This window comes from Plectropomus leopardus, chromosome 2 (genome assembly GCF_026936395.1).
Source record: "Plectropomus leopardus strain MGB_pleo_1.0 chromosome 2, ASM2693639v1, whole genome shotgun sequence".
NCBI lineage: Eukaryota > Metazoa > Chordata > Actinopteri > Perciformes > Serranidae > Plectropomus > Plectropomus leopardus.
Genome location: NC_142177.1, coordinates 26,041,049 through 26,068,921, shown reverse-complemented (window position 1 = coordinate 26,068,921; position 27,873 = coordinate 26,041,049). Strand labels below are relative to the sequence as shown.

Genomic DNA, 27,873 nt, shown 5'->3' with positions numbered 1-27,873 from the left:
AAATCCCTCTGTTTGGGTTTACAGCAAAAATCATCTTGCTAATTGAATAAATGAAATGATACAAACTTTAAGACATGGGATTTGGGTTGCCATCAAAAAGAAAACACTTCTATGTAAACATAATCTGAACCTTTACCATTCAAAGATTAAAAGATGGTGTAAAGAAACAGGTTGCTGATTGATTTCTTCCCTTTTTTATCAGACGGAAATGGCTTTTATATTGTCTGTATATGTGTCTATCTGTGCCTGCCTACTGACACATTCGAGAGGGGGAGGAAGAAAAAAAAACTCACTAGTGTTTATTGCTCAGTTGGAATGAAAAAAAACAAACTCACTCACCACAGCTCAGAGGTTTTCAGCAGAGCATCCTCAGAAGATGACGCATTCTGTCATCATAGTTTTGATATTAAAATGGGGTGACAGTGGGTGAATAAAGATTTCTTTGCTCTTATCGCCCCCATGTTTACATCTCCTTGCCTGTACTAAATCAATCAATGAATAACTAAGCCAGGGAGACTGGAAGTATTGCAAGAAGTTGATAAACTGTGGCACTATCCGGTGGATGCTGTCTGCAGTGCCTTTCAGCTTCATCATGACATCAGATGGAGACACTGATAGGTGCATTTTTTCACAGTTAAAGCTTCAAATTGGTAATAAAGTCTATTTCATGCCACATTTTAAACCAATTCAGATGTGAAGGGCAACTACAGCACCCATGCACACACAGTATTTTGCATATGCTTCATATTTTAAACTTCACATAAGAAACTTCAATTGAATCTTCTCAATTAATATGCTCCTAGATGGTTTATCATCAGCTTCTATGAACCTCTTTGGCTTTGAATCTGATCCGAAATTTGTGATTGTTAACAGTTTTCCTCGCTGTGTTCATATCCTTTGTGTTTATACAATGACTGCCTCCGCAACACAAATATTTAGGGACCATATCACTCACCGAATTCGCAAAGAATAACAAGATAAAAATGGATAGATGGCGAGGAAAATAACTGCGTGTCTTCTGCGAGTGCACGCTTCTTATCGCACCAGAAAAGGACAGGATATTTATCCAGGGCTAATTGTTCAATAAGATTATGCGTAATGAGCGCAGCCTCTGTGATTTCATTAGAAAAGAGCGGGAACGCTGATTATTGTGTTGTCCTGTCGCGACCTGTTGGAGCTTATCTATCAAAATGAATAATGGCTCTCGTGCGAAATACTACAGCTCGGTGCGCAAAGAGCCACCTGTTGAGCCGCTGCGCGCAAACTTTTATGCTTTCAGCACTAACACGTGCACGTCTTGTAACAGTCAGATAATGAACTGTCTTTTCAGTCACTTAAAACTAAACAAATAATAATAAAAAGTTAATCAGTTCAAAAATCTAAGTTATTTCAGCGTAAATGCGTCTGATAAATTTAAAGTCAATCTAGACTCACCAATCGTCAATTTCCAGGAAAGTCCGTTTAATTCCAGCTTGTATTCCGGGTGAAAATCAGTAAACGAGTGAAGAACAGAGGTTGAGATTGCAAAGAAAAAGCCTCCCACCCTCTCTCTCTCTCTCTCTCTCTCTCTCTCTCGCTGTCTGGACTGAACACAGACTTTGGAGTTTACATGATATGGTGATGAACAGTTGCAGCCATAGAAATGACCTTGTTACTGAAAGTGTTTCCACCTGATGGAGTAGCGCGTTCTGATTGGTGTATGATTCACTGTGCTGTTACAGGCAGACTGAGTAACTTCCTCCACGTCATAAACCTAGTTTTACTGGATATTGCCTTTATTGACTGCCAGTGTCATACATATCAAATTCTGGACTCTATGCATTGGCAGTCTTTGTGGGCAATCCGCCCTCCTTCTCTTGATCCATGATCCTTTTTTTTTTAACCCTTATTATTTGTAAGTCTTGTTTTTTTTTTAACAAAATAAGCAGTCACTTGCTCAGCTCTTGCTGCGATTAGAAATGAATCATAGTGCACAGAAGACAAAACCATTTTGCACCTTTAAGGAATAAAAAGAGCCCCAAATATCCTCCACATTTTTGTAAATACAAATTCAGTCTTTCAAATGGTCTGTTCAATCAGTTATGATGTAGTTATGGCATTGATAACTAAAGGCAAACTTTTCATGATGGGCTTTTCGAGGGCCCCCCTTACACTGAATAATGAGCCCCACTTTCCCCCCACTAACACTCCTGTTGACAGTGCTTTATCCTTCTACATCATCTGCTGATTTCAAAATGCTACCAAGGCACAGACAAAGACTGTCAGAAAAACTGTAAGAACGGCCACTAAATTATTAGGGATTACTTTACCAAGTATGGAGCGCATCTACAGAGACAGAATGATGAGGAAGTCAAGTCAAGTCAGTTTTATTTATATAGCCCATTATCACAAAACAAGGTTTGCCTCAGAGGGCTTTACAGTGTACGACATCCCTCTGCCCTTAGACCCTCACATCACCCAAGGAAAAACTCCCCAAAAAGAACCCCTGTAACGGGGAAAAAAAAGAGGAAGAAACCTCAGGAAGAGCGGTAGAGGATAGTGAGGGATCCCTCTTCCAGGACGGACAGACGAGCAATAGATGTCGTAAATAGCAAGTGAAATACAATCATGGCAAAAAAGGAAAGAGAAAGAGAGGGGGGGAGGGGGGGGGGGGCACAGAACAATAGAAACAGATGCATGTCATATTACAATAATGGTAGGTGTGAAATTAGTAATTGCTCTCTATGATGATGTTGATAGAGATGATAACAGTCTCATGCATATGTGAAAGGGAGTTGTCCAAAGGCAAGATCACAGCATCGGCGCAACCAGGACCAGACCACGATCAGGGCGGCGGGGGCACAGAATCAGTACAGCCACAGCACGAGCACAACCAAAGGCAGGGTCGCAGCATCAGCACAGCTATCACCACGGTCAGGCACAGTCAAGGTTACGGCCAGGATCCAGGGAAACTAGGAAACAAGGGAGCATGAACGCGCCCGAGATGCAATGGGTTTAGCGTGGTGCAGTTCAACAGACCCAGGCTCTGTAATCGCGAGCCCCAGGTGGTGAGAGTACCACATGGCTATCACAGAGCTAAGTTAAGCTTGCACATGGCAATGCAGTAAACAGACATGCATGATTTCTGATGGCAGCATTGAGAGAAGGAAAGGAGCTCAGCATATCAGAGGAAGTCCCCCGGCAGGTTAAACCTATGTCAGCCTAACTATGGGCTGGACCAGGCAACCTGAGCCAGCCCTAATTATAAGCTTTATCAAAGAGGAAGGTCTTAAGTCTACCCTTAAAAGTTGAAACGGTGTCTGCCTCCCTGACCGAAACTGGAAGATGGTTCCATAGGAGAGGAGCATGGTAGCTGAAGGCTCTGGTTCCTAACCTACTTTTGGAAATTTTGGGAATCACAAGTAACCCTGCGTTTTCAGAGCGCAGTGATCTTGAGGGTTGGTAAGGAACTATGAGCTGTGACAAATAGGATGGAGCCTGACCATTTAGAGCTTTATAAGTAAGGAGGAGGATTTTAAATTCAATCCTGGATTTCACAGGGAGCCAGTGCAAAGAAGCTAAAACAGGAGAAATATGATCCCTTTTCTTGCTTCCCGTTAAAACACGAGCAGCAGCGTTCTGCACCAGTTGGAGAGACCTAAGAGATTTGTTTGGGCAACCAAATAATAGGGAATTACAGTAATCCAGCCTAGAGGTGACAAATGCATGTACTAATTTTTCAGCATCTGTTTGTGATAGGATATGTCTAATTTTTGCGATGTTACGCAAGTGAAAGAAAGCCGTCCTTGAAGTTTGTTTTATATGGGAGGCAAAGGATAAATCCTGGTCAAATAAAACTCCGAGGTTCCTTACAGTTGTGCTAGAGGCCAGGGTAATGCCATCTAGAGAAATTAAATTGTTGGAAAAGGAGCTTCTGAGGTGTTTTGGGCCAAGAACAATAACTTCAGTTTTATCTGAATTCAACATCAGGAAATTACGGCTCATCCAGGCTTCCAGGAAGACGTGCCTATCAGGCAGACACACTAGGTGCCGTCTGGTGGCGCATACTTGCACTGCCACCAGTTCTATCCAGCCGCATCCTTAGCTGACGCAGTCCAGCAATGTTCCTTGTGCACACGTAAGGTGCCTTTTGGCATCACTTGCTTGCACCGAAAGCACTGACAGAGCGGAGCTATTCTATGAGCTACGAATGAGAATGGGCTGGTCCTCATCAAGGACGACCTCATTACTGCAGGTTGTGGAGATAGTTTTGGTGACAGCACGCTCTATAACTCACCAATTTTATGTCAAGTTGGATGAAGTGTTGCATTACCATCCCTCATTTTGCCCTATGGAAGGAGACGTGTTGAATCCTGCTGACTGGATATCTCCAGTTATTCTTACACAACCTTAAAGTGACTAGCGAGCATGCTACAGAGCAGCTAGCAGAAAGTGTGAATGTAATAACTGTGCATTGGGAAGTAATGAAATCTGAACACAAGTGAGCAGCTGGAGACAGTAGGCACACGTGTGAGCAGCACTGGGTCCTGGCTTTCAGTTTGTGTTTTGATCACCAAAATGCATGTTAAAACCAAGAGGAAAACTCCAAGGCTGAAAAATGAAGCAAATGCAGAGTTGCCAAAAACTGCAGTTCACTGAATGGCCACTTGAGGCTGGCTCATAAACAGAGTAAATAATACATCCATGGTAAATCCTCATATACCTACATGTTAAAATGCCAAACTTTAATGCAAAAATAAAAATGTTAACAGCCTTACAAAAAATGGTTTTGGTCTCTATAGCAAATTTTCCATTATATGACAACCATACGAGTGATTTTTTTTCCTCACACTTTTTTCCGTTACACTTTTACAATTTATTACAGCATATTTATAAGTTACGCATATTTAAAGACGGGGACGCTTGAGTGACAGACTGTCTGCAGATAGTGTCCTCGTTTCCAATCAGATTCACCCCTCGCTCATCCGCAGCCTCTCATCCAATCATTGTCACTTCTTGCGAAAAAAAATGCCCACATTGTCAAACTCAAGGCTTCAAAATGGCAGTCTATTAACAAATGGGGGACGTCACAGTAGCGGCATCCATTATTTATACAGTCTATGGTTATTATGAGGTCTAAACAGTCTCTTTGTCACTCAGTTTTCCCACAAGGACAAAGAAAATATCCACATTGTAAAACATCATATTAAATCTTTAAACTCTCCACTCTACGGAAGTCCTATATCAAAGCCAAGTTAATAGGAGAGCTGTTGATTGTTGTGGACTAACGGTGAACTTGGAAACATCATGAATTTCTTGTCTCATTGTAGCTTGTGTGTTGTGATTTAACTCAGCATGCAGTGTGCCCAGCAGCAGCAGTTCTCCTCCAGCTGTTTATCAAAAGGGTAAAAAACACACTGTTGTTAGTGTCGTCAAGTTCACCCAGCAGCAAGCCTGATATTAAAGCATAAAGTGATTTTATGTCCCCGACCCAGTGTTAGGAGTCTTTTAAAAATCATTTCACTTGATTCCTCACTTACAGACCTTCTAGTCCAGTATGAACCATCAAGACCACTCAGGTCATCTGGTGCAGGTCTGCTCTGTGTTCCAAAAGTCAGAACTAAACATGGAGAATCAGCATTCAGTTTCTATGCTCCGTATATCTGGAACAAACTACCAGAAAATATCAGGTCTGCTGAGAGTCTGAGTTCTTTTAAGTCAAGGTTAAAGACTCACCTGTTCACTGCTGCCTTTGACTAAAAGGCTTTTTACTTTTTAAATTTTATATTTTACTTCGAAACTCTGCACTGCAACTCTTATTTCAATATATGTGTTTTTATATTTTTGGGTTTTATCTGTTGTTTTCCCACTTGCTGTTTTTAATCACCTTTTACATGCTTCTTTTATAATGTTTTAAATGTTTTTCCTTTCCCCCTGTTGTTGTATTTCAATGTTCTGTGTGAAGCACCTTGAATTGCCTTGTTGCTGAAACGTGCTATACAAATAAACTTGCCTTGCCTTGCCTTACAGAGCCAACATGTCCAGGTATAAGGCTCATCAGCGTCAGGGCGGTGTCCACCCACGCTAAAGGATATCTCACCATGTCCCATATGTGGTTTTATGTACATATGGGATATATGACTGGTTTAACAAGGATAAGGTGCGAATCAGGTGCATTTCCTCTGTAAGTATTCAAGAAAGTGGCCTGCAGTAAAGATATCTGCTCCGAGAAATAAACATAGCAGCAGCATTAAACCAGTACAGACATGATGACAGTTTGGATTGAGAAGGGGCTGTAAATGCCATAATGCTTTTATTGCTGCTTGTTTAAGTTTTATTACAGCCATCACTGACCCATACACTCTGCCATATAGGGACACCTTGTTTTTGTAGAGTCCTGCTAATAATTGGTTACTAAAGTCTTGTTAGTCTTTTCCTACAGTATAGGCTTTTTTTATTGTAAACAACTTAATTTGAATTGAAACACCTTTTATGCAAAATCCATTAACAGCTTCAAAGTGTCTCATAATTCACACTGCAGCTTCAAAACAACTTCAAGTGTTTCATCTGCCAAAGGCTATTAACGTGGAGTGTTACTTTCACAGTCCACATGGTTCAGAGCGGATGATAAACAGTTGACCAAAGGCCCATCAGGGGATGTTTTGTCTGAAGTGACGTGACATTTGCCACCTGTAAATTGAGATTTTCTGAATGTGTATTCTTAAATCACTGGGCTTCCTATTAGGGAGAGCTGACAAAATATCAAGCATGTTTGGATGCATTCAGCACATCTCACAGCAGAGGGGTGATGAGGCGTCCCATGGCGCTGCTGACATGCTGATTCGGAGAATTAGAATCCTCTGGGCTTTGAGCTATTATGAAATGGCTACTTGGGCAAAGGGAATTCTGATTTGCGCAACATGATGGCAGCATGTCAACTGCAGGAGAAATTTCATGAGGTCAGAAACTCAAGACGTTTCTCTTTGTTGCAAGGATATATTTATGGTAAGGTGTCAAGACATTTAAAGGGATAGTTTGGATCTTTTGAAGAGGGACTGTATAAAGTAGCTGTCAGCAGTCAGTGTATTATGTACAGGAGATGGCAGTAAGCATGTTGCTGGTTTAGAGAATCACACGAGTACCAAAAACGGGAGCTATGCAATGAACTACTGTGGATGGGGCAACAGCAAAATACATGTTCGTGTATGCACTTTAAGTGTATGCTTTATTGAGAGTGTTAATGCTTTACATTGCTGTCAAACAGCGACTTCTCACTGAGAAATGAAATATTAAATTGCCCTCCTAAAGGGCAGACTCCATTCAGAAAAACAGTGATTAAATAGCACTGATCACAGCATTTGTGTTATTGTTTGTCTTTGGCCTTTGTAAGCGTGGATTTGGATTCACCAAAGTCACAAAATAATACAAACAAACTAAAACCAGCAACTCTCATCTTCAAAATTACTATTTTCATCAGTAGAGTAAGGTGGCTATGATGAGAGAACAATGGGTGTTAACAGCCTCACTGATGGACATCTGATGGCAAGGCAAATAGGTGAAGCATACTAAATATAGTGTACATTTAAAATTATATTTATTTTTTTTAGCTGGCTGAAATATGTTTAGGTGCTGACCCCATCCCCAGTAGTACATTGTTCAACTTTAGTGGCAGTTTTTCTGCCTGCTTCTCTGGGGGCGTGCAGACTGACATATACTGTAAGTAACACACTGACAATGAATACATACTTCATACAGCCCCACTTCAAAAGATCTGAAGGATCTCTTTGAAGATTTTAAAAACATGAGCCTGATATTGTCATGAAGAATAACGTCCAATATCACGTTTCTTCCAGCGGGTTGTGTGAACTCTGTTACAATTTCTTGGTCTGAAAGCAAGCAACAGGTCAAGAAAAACAGACACTAGAAAATAAAAACTTTGGCCTAATGGGTTGTTACAAAAAAGGTCACAGGGACCCTGAAGTTGACGGACTTTCCCATCTTGTGATTGTGACTGTGATTACTGCAGTCTATGACACTATAGTTTAAATAACTGATTGAACCTTTATCAAGAGAGTCATTATTTTAATGAGTCTAACATTAATCACCTTTAGATGACGCCATACTCTTACAATTTTAGGAAAACTTAAGATGACATAGCCACACGTTTTTCAGGTTTTTGAAACTTGCAAAATTAATGAACAAGTATTTGCAAAGCAAATGATGCAGAGCATTAGGGAGGCTGAGGACAGCTGCGATTTCCCATAATTCTGTCTCAGTCTATTAGTTTGAGTTCAAACTTAATTTCACCATTACCTCAAGATAACAAATGACTGGTTTTACTGAGCTTTGTGTGCCTGACAAATATGTGAAAACTCTGTGGTAAAAAGTACAAGACATAACACTTTTAAACAATCAAAATGTAAGCAATCGCATCCACACTCAATATCTTCAACATCATACACAGTTAAAGGAGAATACTTTAGCAAACTGACTGGTGAAGATAACGCAATTAGAAATTCAGTATAAATGTTGTTAATGTATTTACATGAACTGACTGAATACTTAGCAGAATCGCTATATCAACTCATATTAACTGTCATTATATTAATATTTTGATACATGCATTAAAAATGCACATTTAACTTACTCTAGTATAGTTGTTTTACTGTATTTTGTTTTTATTTTGTTTGTTTTGTCACAATTAAAAATCAGTTTCCCCAATATACTTTAAACAAGTCCTTCAAGCTGTTATTTAACCAACTTGATAATATAATATATATATATAATGTAATATATACTACATAAGAAAATAAAATGGGTAAACTGTGTGATACTTTATATTGTGGACAGAGTAGACCTCCCCCCTGGACTGTGTCAGCATGTACAGGCTGCGCTGCTTTGACATCTCAGTCCTTTCTCTCCTACTTGCTCTGTTGCACTTATCTGAAGCTGCTGGAGTTTGGTAACCATAGCAACATCCTCTAACATTAATCTGCCCCATCGTCAGCCTGAGAATGGGTCAAAATCATCCGGACCAATACTTTTTCCACATACACGCTAAGCCAGAAAAGCAACATCTCACCAGCACGACATCAGGGCAGCTGTGAGTCTGCCGCCAGACAGCCTCAGACCCGACCTGCAGTAGAGACCGTGTCACTGTTATGTGCATATAAAGGGCATTACACAGCAGCTGTATGTGGCTGCAATGATGACGTCTAATGAAAACACAGCTGTTGTATGACTGAATATCACAGTTGACAGATGTCTGGTGAAGATAGAGTGTAACGGAGAACAGGACCTTTACCTCTTCAGATATACTTTGTTCCACGACTCCTTCTATCAAGCAGGAGAGTCATAACACTGAATTCTTGGTGTTTATATCAGTCTTGCATTGCAAAACATTGGATGCACTAACAAAATTAGTCTTGGATAACTGGGGAAGATGGTTAAAGTGTTACTACTTCCCTGCTTTCCCCTGCAGGAAAAGCTGTGGGTGAAGAGGTGATGAAAAGAAAGAAAGGAAGGAAGGAAGGGAGGGAGGGCTGGAGTAAGAGGGAGAAATAAAGGATGAGATGAAAAAGGGAAGGAAGGTTTGAAGAAAGGGAGCAGGAATTTGTGTGTGTGTGTGTGTGTGTGTGTGTGTGTGTGTGTGTGTGTGTGTGTGTGTATTAAGGAGAGGATAAGACAAGAAGGAAATGGTAACCTAAATTGAAAAATCTGTCAAGAAAGGAACAGTAGGTGGTGACAGAAGCGTCCTTATGAACTCAGATTTGAACTGGATCCCTTTGGGAAAATCCCCTTCTCAACAAACATAATCAAGGTAGTCTAATAGAGCTGCTTTGCTGCCAGAAACTGTCTTGAATGTATTCATGAAAACAGGAAGCCAGCCATTGTTTACAAACAGCCTGAATGCTTAGTTCTCGTCTGGCTAAAGATTAGAAATTAGTTAGGGACTGTTTGTTATTTATTAGGGGGTGGGAGATGCAAAGAGGGGAGGCATGTTAAATACTTTTGTAAGCACTGAGGAGGGAATGGTATTTTATATTTTGGCTTAGGCAAGGGACATACAACTTTAAATGGCTGTGATTTGCATTCATCTTTAATACCCTATGAACCCCAAATCCCACTGATGGGCTCAAAAGACATGTTTTTTAAAAAAATCACCAAATTCATACCATTAATCATCATAAAAACTGTGAGAACAGAAGTTATTGGTCCCTCAACACATCATTTTACATGGAAGGAGATGCATTTGCTTAAGAAATGAGTTGTTTGTTTTGGTGATGACTCTAACTCTTGCGCTGTTTGCTCATTGCGTTGGCTCCAGTACTACGTAACCATTGGTGGGAATTAAAAAGAAAAAATCTCACATCCCGCTTCCCCCCATCCTCTTATAAATAAAGTACACTCCATTGGTTCCTATGAGAAGGACAACAGCAGAGCAGCTGTGGGATAAATGACCCACCAGTGATTTTATATGGGTTGATCAAATATACTTATTTCATTATTCATACAAATCTGTGTAAAATGTCATCACCAGGATCAAAACATGTACATAAATGAAGATTCAAACTGACAAACTGTGATATGAATGTGCTCTACAAGGTTTTCTATTTCTGCTCCACAGCTGTGTTTGAGTAATCTGATTTCTTTTGTGTGTGCACACCTGTTTGTAGTGTACTACGCAGCACAGTGCACGTGGATGTGAGTATGTGTGAGTGAATGAGTATGTCAGAGGCCTCCATAATTTCATTATGGTCAATCTGCACTATGGAAGCCCATAATAGCCAGTAATTACAGAGTGTGAGGAAAGAAACAGGCCAGTTACAGTGCATTGTTGCGTGAGTGTGCGTGTTTGTAACGTAGGTCAGTCACTAGGCACTGACGCCACCTTTATTATTTTTGCTACTGATTTTCATTAATTATTTGCCTAAAAAGTGAATCTCTGTATCTCACTTAGGCCAAAGGTACAATTTTGAAACATAAACACTTATTGTGAGTATCAGCATGCTTTAAATGTTGATTATTTTTTAATGACAAAAAGCAACATAACATTTTTTGTGGCTCCTTTCTGTAGCAATTCCTGAGGGGAAGTGCAACCATGTCTGTGTTTTGTAGGCCAACAGCGACATCTGCTGGTCAGCTTTATGCCTACTCAAATATTCCCAAAAAGAGGCCTGGCAATGCAGCAATGATCTTGTATGTGGCAATATCCAGAGCATTTACGAGCTCACAAAACAAATCAAAGCCCCTGTTAGTTCCTGGAATCATCATAACCTTCAGTAAAGCCCTTTGTAAACTCGAAACCCATCAGATAATCTCCACTATCAATCGCACTCGACAGTAGATCAGTGCCTCTGGTGATAATAAAAGGAGAAAATCTCAGGCTAATCTCCCTTCACATGTGGGATTTGCTCTCCTGGGAGCTGACTTTGTAACCCTTTTGTTCAGTGTCTGTAAACAGACCCTTCAAATGTCGACTCTACTGTGAACAGAAGGGTGAATCTTAATAACAGTAGTGACTCCACACTGCCAATCATTACATTAAACCAGTCTGAGGTCCTCTTTATTTTACAACATATACTTCAGGAGTTGACCTTCATTTCTCCCATCCTTTCCTCCTCCTCATATGTTCTCCCCTCCAGCTATTTCTCTTCTTCTCTCTTTTCTTGCCAATTTCAACACCTCCTTATTTCTTTCACTGCAGCTGCTCCCTCCTGTCCAATTCTGTCACTTCATTTGTGGATTTCCTGCACATCCCTTTCATTAATTTTGTTCAAATTTTTGTTTGTTTCAGCCAGTGTACAACCAAACCTGAAATATTGACACAGCCGAGTGACACAGTGATGAAGGATCCTTACCTCAATCAAAAGTACTAACCTCATAATGAAAAATCCTCCATTACAAGTCCTGCACTGAAATTGTTGCATAGGCACAAGTGTAGATTTTTAACAGAGCCCTTTCTTGGGACAGAATTTAAGACATTTACACTACAAATTGATGCAGAAAAGCCAAAAAACACTGCATAAAAATTCAGCAGAATGCAGGACATTAAGAGCTTTATACTCAACATTTTCTAATTAAGACAATTTCGAGACAAACTCCCGCGCACTGTCTAACTTGCAAAAGAAACACATTTATTGCGCCGCTTTGGTAGCTAGACCTTCATTAAGCAAGCATCAAATTCTCACATTTGTGAAGCTGAAATCAGAGAACATGCCGGGTCAGGGGTTATATTTATTTTACAGAGTGTGTCCTCTTCCACAGAGTCCACCATGTTGTTTGACAGTAGCCGAGAATGAAACAATAAAATGCTGGCTTTTAGATGGAGCCATTCAAGTTTCTGTATTTTCGATGACAGCCACCTAAGTTTTTCTACATGCTTGGTACACGGGAGAAGTTTCAGTTCTGCTATCTCACCACTAGATGCTGCTTAATCCTTCACAGTGGACCTTCAAACTGGGCAATAAAGTTGAAAAGTCCCAAAAACTGGGTCTTTAAATGAATCAAATGCAATCAAATTTGTCCCAACAGCTTTGCTGACCTGCATTGTTTAAAAATATAATTGCTAAAAGAAGGCCTTCCTGCTCGCTGAAAAGATGGAAAGCAACAGAATGAATGTTATATTCCTCAAGTAACCTTTTTACTATACTTTTTTTCTACATGTAAACTATTTACTATTTACCAAGACATACCATTAGTCAGATGAAACCCTTAGTAATCACCATTACTCTGAATAGTAGATGTACTTTAATTACTGATTTTTTCCCAGTAACTGTAAATTATTGTTACATTTAATCTATAATTTAATTACAAAAATCCATTACATGTAACTAGTTACTCCTCGACACTGATTATTAAGCTAGTTACAGATTCATTTTCTGTTGACTCACTACTTGATCAATCAACTAATTATTTATACTTTTTGGAAGTTTACGCTCTAAAAATGCATTTTTTGACATTTTTATATGTTTTGCATGTGAAATTGTAATTAGCAAAGTAATTATAGCTGCTACTGTAGTAAAAAGTGCAGTTTTCCCCTCTGGCATGTACTGTATGAGTATAAAATGTCATGAAATGGAAATGATCAACTTCAAGTAGCTCAGATTTATATTTAGGTACAGTACTTGAGTAAATGTACTTGGTGGTGAGCTTGCCTTTCAAGCAGAGGAAGTGAAAAAAAGCCTCTGTCCTTCTGAAGTGTCCTTGAGCAACACACTTAATCCTCTGCAGCTCCAGTGATTTGGATTTGTAACAGCGGCTGTGTCGCCACACAGCATGAACCAAATCTCTTCAGAAAGGGAACTGCGTTAACATGTAATTTGAAGACTTAGTCATGTTATTGTGATGACACATTTATCTTCGGCATAAAAAAACCCTTCAGAACATAAAAAGGAAATTTGAAGTTTTTTTTAAAGCAGAAGCTATACTTCTTCACATCATTAAACTGTCTTTTAATTAAAATGTGCAGGAGGAATGCAGCAAAATCCAAAATGAGTTAAAAAAAAAAAAGATTGTGAAACATATTCTCTGACACATTGCATCAGCCAGACAATTTGAAAAAGGTCATCAATCAGCCTTCCAGTTGACTTGATTTCAACATTTTGTCTGCACGTCAGCATTTTTCAAGCCGTGCTGGATCTGATAAGTGCTTTTGTCAGGCTGCATATCAGAACCCTCTTCGGCGGCAGTCTTTTTGCTGTCGTTGAGGCGAGGCGACTGGCATTAACTAGAATGACAGAGGCCCACTTCATACGCCCTCTACATCATCTTCACTTTCCTTTTTATAAACCTCTCATCAGCCTCTCTCTCTCTCCCTCGCTCGATCTCCCTCTCGCTCACCCCGTCTCTCTCTCAAATCCCTCTTCTCTCCCCTCTTCCACTTAATTTTCTCCAATTTACTCCGCTCCCCCCACCCCCTCTCCTCTCGCTGCCTTCCTCCATCCCTCAGTCTCTTGGGCATTTTGCAGTCACATAGTCAGGCATGTGAGGTGAAGGACTTATGTAATCTGCACTCTCCATACAGCCACTCTGTCTGTTTTTTTCTGTCTGTCCGTCTTTCCCTCTACAGTGGTGCTAATTTTACAATAAAGAGGAGGCTATGAAGTCTTTATTTGGAGGAATCCTATTGTAGATGCACGTACAGACTTCTACACACATGGCTGGATGTATTGTGTTGTTTTTGTTTGATTTTAATAATTAGATTTTTTGAAGACTTATACACAGTCTCATTTCCTCTTTTCCTACCACAAGATATTATGCTGAACACTGATGACTTGGAAATTAATTTTTTACAGTTCACAGTTTCTCAATGTTATTGGGGAAAAACCATCCAAACAAACGCAAAAGCTTTATCCATCCTGAGTAAGCAGAAATAGTGAGGTGTTAGCATACTGGATAATTCCATCCCAGCAAGTAGCCCGCAATGTGGAGGTAGGCAATATTCAGTCAAATCCGCCTGATAGATAGCAGAGAGGCTCATCATGCAAGTCTATCCATACTGAAAATTCAATTTATATTCCTCCAGTTATATCTCAGAAAAACTTGGTCTGAATGACAACTGCCTGACTGGGGCCTTAAGGTATTTCAGCGTATGAGCTCCCAAATAAGAAGATATTTATATTTTAGATAATGTGAATGTGATACTCTGAATTGTAAATAAATAAATAAATAAATGCAAAAGTGCACACAATGCATTTACCATATTTTTTGCCAAGGAGCACATTTTCTTTCAAGATGATTTGTCATTAAGACTTATTGAAATACCAAATGCAATGAGGATGTTAAAGATATACTGTGCAGGATTTTCCTATAGACTCAAACTGAGGTAATTCCTCTTAATCACCACTTACAACCCCCTAGAATTATCAGACGGTGTATTTTTCTGCAGAGACTCTGCCCTCCAGCCTGTATTTTCTGATTTTCTGTGTTCGGGATGTTTAGAGGCATTTGCACCCACGGCGCCCAGGTGAGGTCGAGGCTTTATAAAAAGGCAACAACCAGGTATCTGACCATAAGCAGCAGACATCCAAGAGACCCTGTGCTGAAAACTACACAAATGTAGCGAGGCAAAACGCTGAACAAAAGTAAATCTGGCTTTCACTTTCACTGGCATTTTTACAAACATTAAATGACAACTTTAACGGTAAACCTTAAATATGATCAAGAGACAAAATAATGTTCAAACTTTACATATGGGACAGTTTTAGATCCTATCAGCTAGCTGTCTGATGATAATACTCCTCTAGGGGCGAGGGCCAATATTTTAGGAGATCTGGTGTAGAGGGCCAAATTTTCCTCTTGCATACACCAGTCATTTCGGCTAATTTCTATAAACACATTATAAATTGAAACCAGGATGCTTCTAATACCTAAATCTTATCCTGTTGCCAACAGATACATATGAAGCTATATATCTTCATAGAGATTACTTGTACAACTTTTTAATTAAAATGATTTTGACTTTAGGAAACACAACTGCATTTATTTTAAATTCCCTCTGATCATCATTAAAGTTATATAATACGGAAGGAGTGACTGAAACACTGATGTGCCTTTCTACCTTCTTTCTGTATCCATATGCAGAGATAAATCTGTCATACTGGCTGAGATTCAACCCGAAAAAGCAAATTTCTACTGAGCATCTGACTCATTTCTCGTCTTCCAAGACAGACACAGTGCATAATATGTGTGTGTGAGTGTGTGTGCGCGCATTCATTATATGTGTGTCTGTGTGTGGGTGCCTGGGTGGTGGATTGACTTGAACCCAGGGGCAGTCCTGGAATAGACAGAGTCACTCATCTGTTTCTAATGAAGAATAATGCACTGCACCGGACACAGACAAAAGCCCTCACACTCAAACACACACAGACACACACACGACAAACATGCATACATGCTGGTACACACAATTGTGCATTGTACACAGACACACATGCTCGAGACCCTGCAGGTCCCATTAACAGTTTCTGGGCTTTAATAGCTCACAGACACTCTTCCAGAGCCACGCACATACAAAGATTACACACAAAACAATCTTCCAACCCATCGGCTATTGTCTGATGACAATAAGACCTCTGGGGGCGAGGGACAATATTTCAGGCTGATATGGTGCTCCCAGTGGATATCCAGGCCAAGACTTCCTCAGTCATTTTGGCTAATGTCTAAAAACAGATATCTGCATATGAATGCAGATACATTACAAAAAACCCTAATATAAAGCTAAATTGTTGTCAGACGATAGAATCCATCTCCACATGGACCGTTTATCAACCATTCAAACGCGATTGATCATACTATTCAGATACTGCAGACATATGCAGATATGTGTTTAAAGAGATTACAAACAAAGCATATGCACAAACATGTCTACCCGGGAGAGTAGCATCATTGTTTTATGTTTTTAAAATCCTCTCAAAATATGTAAAAAGATCAAATCTAGCTGGGGCCCAATATTAGCTGTAGCTGGATCACATAAACATAGAAAATAAAAATAAGTTTATATTCCTTGAATTCCACATAAAACATCATCACACTGTAGAGAGGGTGCCCGGTAATTGTAACAAAATACTTTCAATGTCCTTCAGAGACTTCAGAAGTCTTCACTTTGGTGTTTTTATTGGACAGGACAGCTGTGAGTGTCCCCTGGACTGTTTCTGACTCTCTGCCTCAGGTTGGATTAAACAAAACAATGTGGGTTCCTACAATGTCAAAAAAATTATAAACGTTATCACATCAAATCTTGAAGGTTAATGTTTAGTGCAACAGGATAAAACAAAGAAGGTTTTGCATATTTAAGTCTCAGTTTGGTAAAATGTGTAGTTTTTATCAAGCACAAGTGACAAATTGCACACCAGATTTCATTCTGGCAGTTGAGTGTGGAAGATAATCCAACACTACCATCTTGTAGTAAAAAGCTTTTATTTAATTATTTTTTAATTATTTTTTTTATTTTTTTTCTGTTGTGTATGTCCAAATCAAAGCAGAGACTCCCTGATTTGGCAGTGCTGATGGCACTCGCCTGCCGCTGTCTCCCGGTCCCTGTCACGAAATAGCTGGAAGGCTGAAATGTGTTTTCAAGCAGAGAGTCTGCAGTTCTGAGCTCAGTAGTACGCTGCATGTCAAACACCACTGATAAAGCCACATATGATGAGTCTCTGGAGGGGGAGCACGATGACACTGTGATGCAGTGGAAATGACACTGGGAGAAAGCTGAGTTAATGATTTTCAACTGGCATCAGAGCAGCAGCGGCATGAAAACCCCCTCTATATAGTGCAAATGATTATTTAATGATTTCAAACTGATACCTAAGCATATGGAATATCAAAATGCATTTGTGTGCAAAACTTGGAAGATGGAGGATGGAGGACATTTTCTCAACAACTAATAACCATGTAACCTTTACATCAAACAGAAAAAGCTAAACTTAAAGCGACAGTTAGATATAGATGCAGTGATTTGGAAGAATCATTATGCATCTTCCAGGCACATTTTGTTTCCTTTTATCTAGAGAAAAAGAAGACATAAAAGTAGGTGAATAATACATTACAAATGATTCATGCACTAAAGTTTGCCATGAATAAGGAGAATAATTTTGGAATTATGTTTCAGTTTCAAGACAGAGGCACTCAAGGTCCCACATCACTGAGGGGTGGTTTATTCTGATAATGGGACAATTTGAGAAAAAACTGACTTTGTTAATGGTAAACTTTAAATATGCCCTAAAAAATGGTATTTGGTGGCAGTACTTTTGACAGGGTTCCCACGGCCATGGAAAACCTGGTAAGGTCATAGAATTACACAATCTCATTATCCATGTCACAGAACTGGTAAAAATCATAAGAGTTTTGGAGAAGTCATGAAATTATGTTGTGTGTAACTAGTACAATAGTCTTTTGGGAATACCCTTCCACATAATGTAACATAATGGCAAATTCATTTTCTGTAGGTTAGCTATTAACATAACATAGCTCTAATATATATCGACTTAGGGCTGCAGCATCAACATAGTGTTGCACACATAGTTGCCTTGAAGGAGGTCAAGTACGTAAAAAAATTAACTCAAACAACTTATTTGCTGCTCGATACAAACGGAAAACTAGCACAGCTCATATTTTCCATGATAAACACTGACCAAGCCTTTTCTTAAAGACAGGTTATGTGTAATGTAGTGTCGTGAAATTTGTTATGGGAAGCTAAACACTCCTGTGTGTGCGCGTGTGTATAAAGTACCGAATCAATTTTTTACACAAAATATACATAAAACTTACAGTAAATCTACATCACACAATTAAAATGATTTAAAGAAATGTAACATTAAAGGTACTGTGCCTGTTTTGAACCAGTAATACATAGAGTATGAGCTTCTGTGTGTGTGCATAAGAAAAATAATCTCTGTTTACCCCTCCTTGATCTGTGGTAAATAGCTAAAACTCCAAAACAGGTGCTGGCTGTCAATATTTTTTTTCTCCAGGCTCCTTCTCTGCTGATATATCAAACTCCGAGCATTTAACATCCTGATGTATTGCCTGGCTTTGAGGTTTTTAATGTTTGGGAAAATGGTTGAGAATGAGAAGAAGCAAGTCCCACATTCCCCGAAAGAGGGTTAAAAAAGACTAAAAATTACATACACTTCTGAAATCTCAAAATATTGTTAAGACTCTCATAAATATAAATTTTTAAAAAAAAATCTATATGAGGAACAGAAATAACAAATTTGATTTGTTTTTGTAATTCCACCGCCTTTTGAAAACACAGGTGTGTTAGGTTGGTCACACGTCCTTTGTGCAGTGCTGAAGGATTCAGACAGACTGTATGCATAGTGTTTAAAATAAAGGCCTAAGTGTCATGTCCTCCATAGAGGGCAAATATGAATTAACTTGCTAGTCTACAGTCCAAAACACAAGATATTTGTTCAATATTAACCTCTTAAGCCTGATTTTTCTCAGGCTTAAGAGAATCTCCCACTTCATTGGTCATAATTACTTTAAGTGGAAAAAAAGCTCAAAAGCATCAGCTCACAGTTCCTCGTGGCAGCTGCATTGTTACACTGCAGAATTATTACAGTGTGTGTCACCACTGATTTCATTTAGTGATGAAGGTAATAAGGAGGGTCAGGCATGGCAGGATTTAGCAGAGGGTTTATAGTCAAACATTAAAAACTCTGAGCGTTGAAACAAGCTTATGTCATTCCAGCTAAAGCACAGAAGAAAACTCTCAAAGTAACGTCTAATGCACTTGTGCCGAGAGAATAAGAAGAGAACAAGAGGCAGCGGTTTTATTTGGGCTGGTTTTACGTCACTTCAGCTTTTGCTTGGTCTATCTCTCAAACTTTTCTTTCAACCTCAAACTGTTTTTCTTTTCCCTCTTTTTGTCCCTTTCAATCTGTTTACTCTGTCTATGTTTCTTGTCTCTTTTCTTCTCTCACCTTTTTGCTTAAGATACCGTTTAAAAGAGGACGCCACCGATTAGGCAGTGCGTTCTAACATTGTCGCACAGAATGAAAACATGCATTCTTCTTCCCTGTCAAAACCTGGAGCCTACATTACCCACATTGCAACTGAACCACTGAGAATTCTGTTATGCATACATCTTGCTTGACGCATAGTGTTGTGTGCCTGATAGGTGGTGTCATTGCTCCCGCTGGGTTATCTTGTCACTTTTTGGATAAACTAGCAAAACTGTAGCCTAAAATGTTGTTTATTAAGAATCAGAGAGAATCAGAATGCTCTTTATTGTAATTATACAGTGTATAACGAGATTGGAGAGCTTCTCCATTCCTTCAGTGCAAAGTACAAAAGCTTTTTACAGAATTAAGTACGAGATAGAAATAAAAAATAAAAAATAGACTTATATACAGCTATATACATGGGTGTGGAGGTATAAGTTAAATAATAAATATGAGTAGAGCGACTTGGTGTATTGCATGACATATTGCACAGTATGTGAAGTATATTGCACAGATAGAAATATATTGCACAGGAAATATATTGCACATGGAAGATAATTAGGGTGTGCACCGGGTGGATTGAGGTAGGGATGTGATGTATAATGTCTATTGTCTGTTGTGGTGTCCGGGGTGGTTATTTGTGAGAGTTCACGGTGGTGATGGCTCTCGGAAAGAAACTGTTTCTCAGTCCGTTTGTCCTAATTTAACCTAATTTTAACCTTACCTAATTTTTGTCTTAGAATAATGAAGTTTTCTAAGAATTTTTCTTACAGTTAAGACTAGATCCTGTTAATAATATAAGTGATTCACAAAGCATTGTAGCCTTTAAGAGAGCTCCTATGGTGAAAAACTAATGGGAAGAAGACTTATAAGAGACTGAAGAGTTTCTTAAGCAGAGTGGTGGAAAATGGTGGAAATACAAATAAGTACGAGAAATATTCTCCAAACTAGGTGACAGTTAGTAAATTAAATGCTACAGATTAGATTGTGCAGGGATGTTTATGGTCAATCTCATTAGAAATGCACCCACATCTCCCACCCGACGTAACAACAATGTAACACCAGAAATAAAGTGATCACAACACAAAGATATTTGACGACTGGAAAAACAGTGTGATCACACAATGAGCACTTTCTCAGTCTCGAAGTTTGATGGAATTCAAGTGCAGCCAGACGGAATGTTTGATGTTTGGCGCGTTACGATACGCCGCCGGTCAGCCAGACGGCAACAGGCACGGCAGTATGATATGCAAACAGGGTGCGTCAGTTGATAACGCGGCCACATAGAACCTGTCAAGGCCATATGATACGCCGCCGCACGGCTGCCTGCAACAACATAATATGAGGAGCTGGAAGGTCCCTGTAGAGCAGGTGGATGGATCCAACAAACCCCAGGGAGCCCGGTGTACGCTTTCTGTATGAATGTAGAGCCAAACCATGTTTTTTTTCTTTTTAAACCTAACCATGTGCTTTTTGTTTTGCCTAATCTGAACTATGTGCTTTTGTTGATGTCCCTGCATTGGTTGCCACATGCTTTTGTTGACTAGGCCTAACCATGTGCTTTTGTTGACATCCTGCTGTTGGTTACATCATCCTGTAACGTCAACAGCAGATGCAAGAAGGTACCTAAAGCATAATACGTAGACGCTAAAGTCCACTTACAAAGTGGTGATGTGTGACAACCTGGGTGTTGCATAGGCTTGCCACAGATTTTTTTTTTCATTTTTTCATCACTTGTAGCTTTTAGACCCAACGAATGCTGACTCAAATGATATCACACAATTTTTCAGACAATATGCAGCTCCCACTGCAGCCACAAAGGGCTTTGTAAAGCTTTTTTTCATACATGCAAAAGCACCCCTGAAGACCTGTTAACACAATTTTGATATGTAAAATCTTTCCTTACAAACACAAACGACAATACTACACAGTTTCCCTCATGTTGTGCATACTCTCTATTTTATGCGCTCTCTTACACACTCTCTTCCTCAAGCACTCACACAAATAGACAATCAAATGTATATATATATATGCACAGTTTCAAGAGCCAATAACCTTCAGTGCCGATACTGCATATTTTTCCAGTCACACAAATTTGTAGAGCTCGAACATCCTGAGGCTAAGAGACATTATCACACACAGACACGATACATACACACTGAGAGAGAGAGAGAGAGAGAGAGAGAGAGAGAGGCAGACATTATCTGTGCAATTTCAAGTCCTGTCCGTCATGTGGCAGTGTGCAGCTTCTCAGGAGCTGCTGTCACAATGGAGCAGAGACAGTCAAAGTCAGCCTAATCCCACACACACACACACACACACACACACACAAACACACACACGCACACACACACACATGCACACACACTCGCAGATATGTCTGGTCTTTATCTCTGTGTGCAGCTTGAAGCTTACAGCGTGCCTCCCCCCCTGCGTTCTCCTGCTCCTCTCCCTTTGATGCCTCTCTGGAAACACAGGACCTGCTAATGGAGACAAGGAAAAGGCTTCTCACTACACTGCCTTCATGTCATTCATGCCAATTCATTACAGTAATGTTTGAAAAGGAAGGGGGTGGGGGTGAGGGGGAAAAAACCAAAACTGATTTGCTGTGTCTGTTTTTCTACTGTTTTGGCAGAGCACTGTGACAAGTGTTGAAAAATGACAGATGATCGTAACAAATTTTATTGATGTTTGAAGACTTGTCGAAGAAGAAGGGACTGAGGAATTGTGCATTTCCTTTGTTTGAGAGTATATGTGAGGAGGAAGTGATTATTGTCGCTGCGTTTATTGAGGAAGACAATCCCTTGCTTCTTTCTACTTTCCTTTCTCATTTCCTCTCTATAAAGAACATGTAATGTGCATTTAGTTTGTTTATCTATCTGAGTTGTTACAGGTTCTTTACGCAACATTCAGAACATTAATATAGCAGCAAACAACTATTTGCTTTGTAAAGATAGCAAGGAGTAATGGCGTCCTGAGCAGACAATAAAGGCACGCTCCCGCTGTGTGTGTTTTAATCTGAGCTTCTCTTTTTGTTGTGGTAGGCGCCCCAGTAGCCTGTGCTTGTCTCCCACTGGCTAGCTACTTGCCGCTCTGCACTGGGCTTATACGACAGTTACTGCTGATAAGGCCGTCTCATGACGTTGTGGTGGAAGCTTAGTGCCAGAGAAATATCTTGATTTCTATACGTGGCGCCCACCCTGCGGTTCCCCCCTACATTACACTGTTCGCACTGTTAGCACAGCACAGAAAACCTGAATCCAATGCTGAATCATGGATACGCTCTAAATGTCATATACAGCTCCTTTAATTAAAAACATTCAAAAGACGAGTACTTCCATGTGCACAGAATTCCATAATCCAAACAGAATCAAAACAGTAAGAAGTCTTTTTCCTCTTCCTTTAAATAAAGTTGCTCACTTAATGTTGGGTACTATACATAAAAAATATTATTTTATTTAATGTCAGTAGCAGTGTGGGGTTGTTATATACAGATTGGACCAGTGGCAGCGTTTACCATAGGTGATATTGGCAGCCGCCTAGGGTGCCACTCCGAGGGAGGCGCCAAAATTGCAACCAGAAAAAAAATTGAAGTGAGTCGTCAATCTAAACAAAACGCAGGTCAAGTGGACATCAGAGGGCCTTTATCCACCCACCTCTCTGTCACTCAGCCGCTGTACAGCATACAAGAGTATACCTACCTCCTCCTCTGTAATCCACCCATCTACCTGGTCGTACACTCCCTCATCAACTACCACTACACCACTGAGAGAGGAGTGTGTGTGGAGCAACAAAAAAACGACAATCCACATTTAAATTGACAGGACGAGAGCTCGGAGGTTTCACTTAAATTACATTATGATGTGTTCAAGCTGTATTCCGTAAAAATGAGCACTGGGCGAAAGTCAGCTATGACGTTCTCATGATGAGTTCAATATGATCTCAAAATATAGCTTTCAACGAGACACTTGAATAACTACAGCCGTTCGAAGGTGAAATTTGTTGATGTTTTCACAGAAATATAAAATAATTAATATAGAGGGAACTATGAGATATATGAGTTAAAAGAGACTTTTTGCTGATTTTATTTTGGTCTTTAAGATGTTCACGTAGAGGAAGGTTATTTTAAGGGTTTTTTCATAAATGAGTCTGAATGGATTTGTACTTATTCACTGGTAGAAGGGCTTAAATTATTAAAAACAGTTGAAGAATATGGGATAGATAGCAACCAAAAACAACATAAAGACCAATATAAAAATATAAGTAAAGGCTATGTTAAACATTATTATTGGTATCAGCCCAAAGTTTCAAAATCGGTGCATGCCTAGTTCAATTAGAAAGTGAATAGGCTACTTTATGGGAAAAAAAAATACATTATGCCATATTGTTTTATTGTTAATTCGGCTATTTAGCTTAATTTGTAACTCTTTTTTTCCAGCAATTTCTATTTAGATTATTTAAGATTATTGATTTATTTGATTATTATAACACAGCAGTCAAGGGAAGGCTCACCTGGGGCACCAAATGCGCAAGAAGTTTACTTAACGGTCTCACTACAAGTTTCAGCTGTTGAGGAGCTTTTTATTCCACCACATCTGGGTAAACTCCATCTACTTGTGATTTTATCATAAATCCCTCAATGGCTACTGAATGCACCCCATGATGAGATCGTATTCTCATCGTTTCATTGTGTTTGTTTGCTTGTCTACTAAAAATCTTTAAACATAAAAATATCAGGTACATTTTTGGGATATAAGGACCTTAATTCCAGTTGAGGTCTGACCTCAACAATCATCCAGCACCCTTTAACTGACTGCGAACCTCATCATCCAACATCAGCGCTCCTGTAGCTGAGGAAGCTGGGTTCCACAATCTTGTCTAACCAGACAAGCGGGGGCTGCCACAGCATCATATTAATGGCCTCTGTTTTAGAATGAGATGTTCAACAACCACATATGGATAGCCACATATTTTAAGCCATGTGGTGTTCCTATCAAATACAAGCCTGGAGATGCATATGGATCCCTGTATCAGTCACACAAAGAAACAGCCCACCTACGTACACACACACACACACACACACATTTAGAGAGCAAAACATAACACATGAAAACCCATCCATTCTCACACATATACACACATATCCATCTTCTCCCCCACAAATGTGCGCGCTCTCTTCCTGTCACACACTCAGAGTCACTGATCCTTACCGTGCAATCAAATTCATCTTTGTTCTACAGATTGACAGATTGATTTATAGTGTTTTGTTGTGCGCCAGTTTGAGCCCAGTTCTTGGCTGCAGAAAAAGAAGGAAACACTCAATTATTACCTTTTATGGCTTTATTCCACATCAACAATGGTGCTGTCATTTTGAAACGGCACCCCTGTGCCATATTCAGTGCAACGCTCAGCATATTTTATATTAACTTGTTTATCATAACAATAAAGAGGACAAAGACTTTGAGATCGTTCAAATATGATTTTGACCTTGTGTTAACGAGGTAAAAAAAAAATCAAGATCCAGTAGAGGAATTTTAAATTTTGCTGGCTTGTGACAGTTTTTTTTAAGCAAAACCTTTAAAGACATTTTGCATCCTGTGAGATATTCAGAGATTTGATGCAGGTCGATATAAAAGCTGCTGAAGAGAGGATAAAATGTGTGAGCAGAGACCACAGGGTAGTCATTAAGAAGGAAACCTGTGACCTATTTTGACATACAAGTGAACAGCATGAGTTTAACATGAAAAATGAGGGGAACAAAGTCCCACTAATCACTAATGCCAAGAGACAAAACGACACCTTGTGAATGAAAACAACAAAGTCTAATAAAATAGGAATAAATGAGAGAGTCGGGAGCAGAGTTTAAATAAGTTCCACTTTCACCAGCTACAAGTTTAAGTGCTGCTTACAGATTAATGTGTCAGCAGGCTAATTATAAGACAGTAATGCAATATAGAATAATATAAGTGACGAGGGCCAGTCTGCTTCACAATGAGTGCTTTTAGATATTTTGCACACATTTTAATGAAAACACTGCTTAATTTTTTACTTAAAGGAGTACTTCACCCACAAAATGTACGTCAATTACACACCCTGTGTTACGTTCAATTTGTGAAGAAAACGTTTATCTGTCATGTCTCCATGGTGAACAAAGAATCCAAAAACAGCGAGTCCTAACTCATCTGATATCACTGCTTGGTCAGTGATTTTGGCATCAGACACCGATGCAAAAAACCACCTTCCGTGGTGCTATGATACACTGCTGGGCGATGTCAGTTTATAATGTGGCCAGACAGCACCTTTTGTGGCAGTATGATACATGGCCGGATGGCGTTAGTTTGAAAGGCTGCCAGTAAGGACATAATATAAGGAGCTGAAAAGTCCCTATAGGGCAGGTGGGAGTGGAGGTGGATGGGTCCAACAAACCCGTAACTTTCTCTTGGGAGTCTGCTGTTCACTTCCTGTATGAATGTTGAGCCAAACCGTGATGGTTTTTTCTAAACTTAACCTTGTGCTTGAGTTGTACAAGTTGTATGTAGAGGTGAAAGACACTGACCCATCGGAGATATTTGACAAGTTGGAATTAAAATGTGTTGCCCTTGGGCGAGGGTGTGTGTGTTTAAACTCTGCTCGTGCTTTCCATTGAGTTGCTGAGGAATGCTGCTCTTCCGTGCAAAGGTTTATGCATTAAGTGTTTAAAGTTTTAACACAATTAAACCACTGACTGAGGCAAAGGTAGATCAGCAGCTCCAGTGTTCAGCAATGTAAAATTACTGTTTTTGTCAGTGGACTGTATGTTTGGGAATACTGAGCATATGACTGGATGAATGAGACTTGGATTATACTACATGAGTTGTTTGAGAGTTTGTGAACAGATGTTTTGATACGGTTTGCTGTTACACAGCATGGACCCCTATGACTTCAAATTATCAACAATGTTTGCTGTTTTTGATCACTGGGGAGGCATTCAAGAAAAACAAAAAATCCTTTAATGTAACACTGGGTGAGTAGTTGATCATTGTTCATTGTTCTGGAGAAGTATTCCTTTGAAGTACAGTTATAATACAGGACTTGTACTTGTTTTTGAGTATATTTTAGTATTTTTTAGTATAGGACCTGAATACTTCTTCTACCAGTGATATTGGAATCCAAAACTTGTACAACTTCTCTCCAGTCAGTGTCCCATTTTAAGTCTCTGTAACAGCTGAGGATCGACACCTAAATTTTTGAAGGGGTAGGAGAGGCTTCTTCAAACAACTTTGCTTCAGGGTGACTTTCTCCCTGAATGTCCAGGTGATGAGTCAGTGCCTGACAAGCACAACTTCCCCTAATGATGTAACTGTTTGGGACACTGGTTGGATATGTTGTTATTTTTAAAGAGAGGACAATGAGATAGGCTTTCTGCAGGCAGATTCCTTAAAAATAAACAAGACCAGAAGTGACAGCTGTCTTGCAAGTCAGAGAGCAGAGGGGTATAAAATACTTTCAAAACAGTTTGTTGGTCAGCGTACCCTGAGGTGAGTGACCACATGAGTCCCCACTGCAGGAGGGCAGGGGAGGTGATGGTGTCAACATGGAGAATAAAGGTCACGAGGTGGTTCTGAGTCTTTCTTGAAGGATGAAAGCATCAATCATCTGTTCAAACAGCTCAAAATCACCTCAGTTTAAGTTCAAAGCACGGGGCAGCTTGATACATTTGGAGCAAACTAAAAAGTGAGGGTGTGGAGGTAGGGGTGGACAGATGGTGGACAAAGCGTCTGAGACCAAAGCTAGATCTGAAATGCCATACTATGCGCTACATACTTACTATCGTTCAACATACTTTTGTGTGAATTAAAATAAATGTATGTATCTTTTCAGAAACGCTGACCTGTAATTACCAAGTCACTTCCTGAGAGCTTCCTTGCCAGATGGCAGCATGTATCCATGGTAACCCTTGCCAACCTCAGCTCTACCTGAAATTTACAAGTATTTTTAAAAATGTATTACCCCTGACAAAGTGAAATCTTTTACTTACACCTAAATCGAAGCATTGTTAGCATGTTTGCATGGGGTTTTGGACACAGCCCATGTTTGTGCCCTGTCTAAATTTGTTACCTTTACCATTAGTGGCCATTTTCCCCAAACCTTAACTCAGTGTTTTAGTTCCCTAAACTTAGCTGTAGGTCAGTGTGCTGTTTCAGTACCTGCAAGTTATCTTCTTTGTTTTGTAGGCACGAGACCTTGTTGTCATTTTATTCGCTTAACAGTGTTTTGAAATAGAACACTAGAAACCTTGTGTCCAAATTACACACAATTTTACTGCAAGTCTAGATGTCCTCTGTTACAATTGCAAAGTGAGAAAGAACAAAGACATAGAAATTTTATTGTCAAGCTTGTCAACTTTGACCCTTTTTAAATGCTGCAAAGTTCTATTTTTAGGAAAGTCATAAAGTTGAAGTGTTAA

General features: G+C 39.6%; 1 protein-coding gene across 3 annotated transcripts in view; it reads right to left on the bottom strand.

Annotated features, from left to right (window-relative positions):
- hrh1 (histamine receptor H1) overlaps positions 1-27,873 on the bottom strand; it is a 59,818-nt gene that overhangs the window by 7,027 nt on the left and 24,918 nt on the right. The window contains exon 1 of one of the 3 annotated variants that reach the window (XM_042499469.2): positions 1,435-1,615. The exons of the other annotated variants lie outside the window; for them this stretch is intronic. The gene's annotated coding sequence lies outside the window, so the exon portion shown is untranslated. Of the gene's footprint in view, positions 1-1,434; positions 1,616-27,873 lie in introns of those variants that run through there. 3 annotated transcript variants of the gene reach the window in all.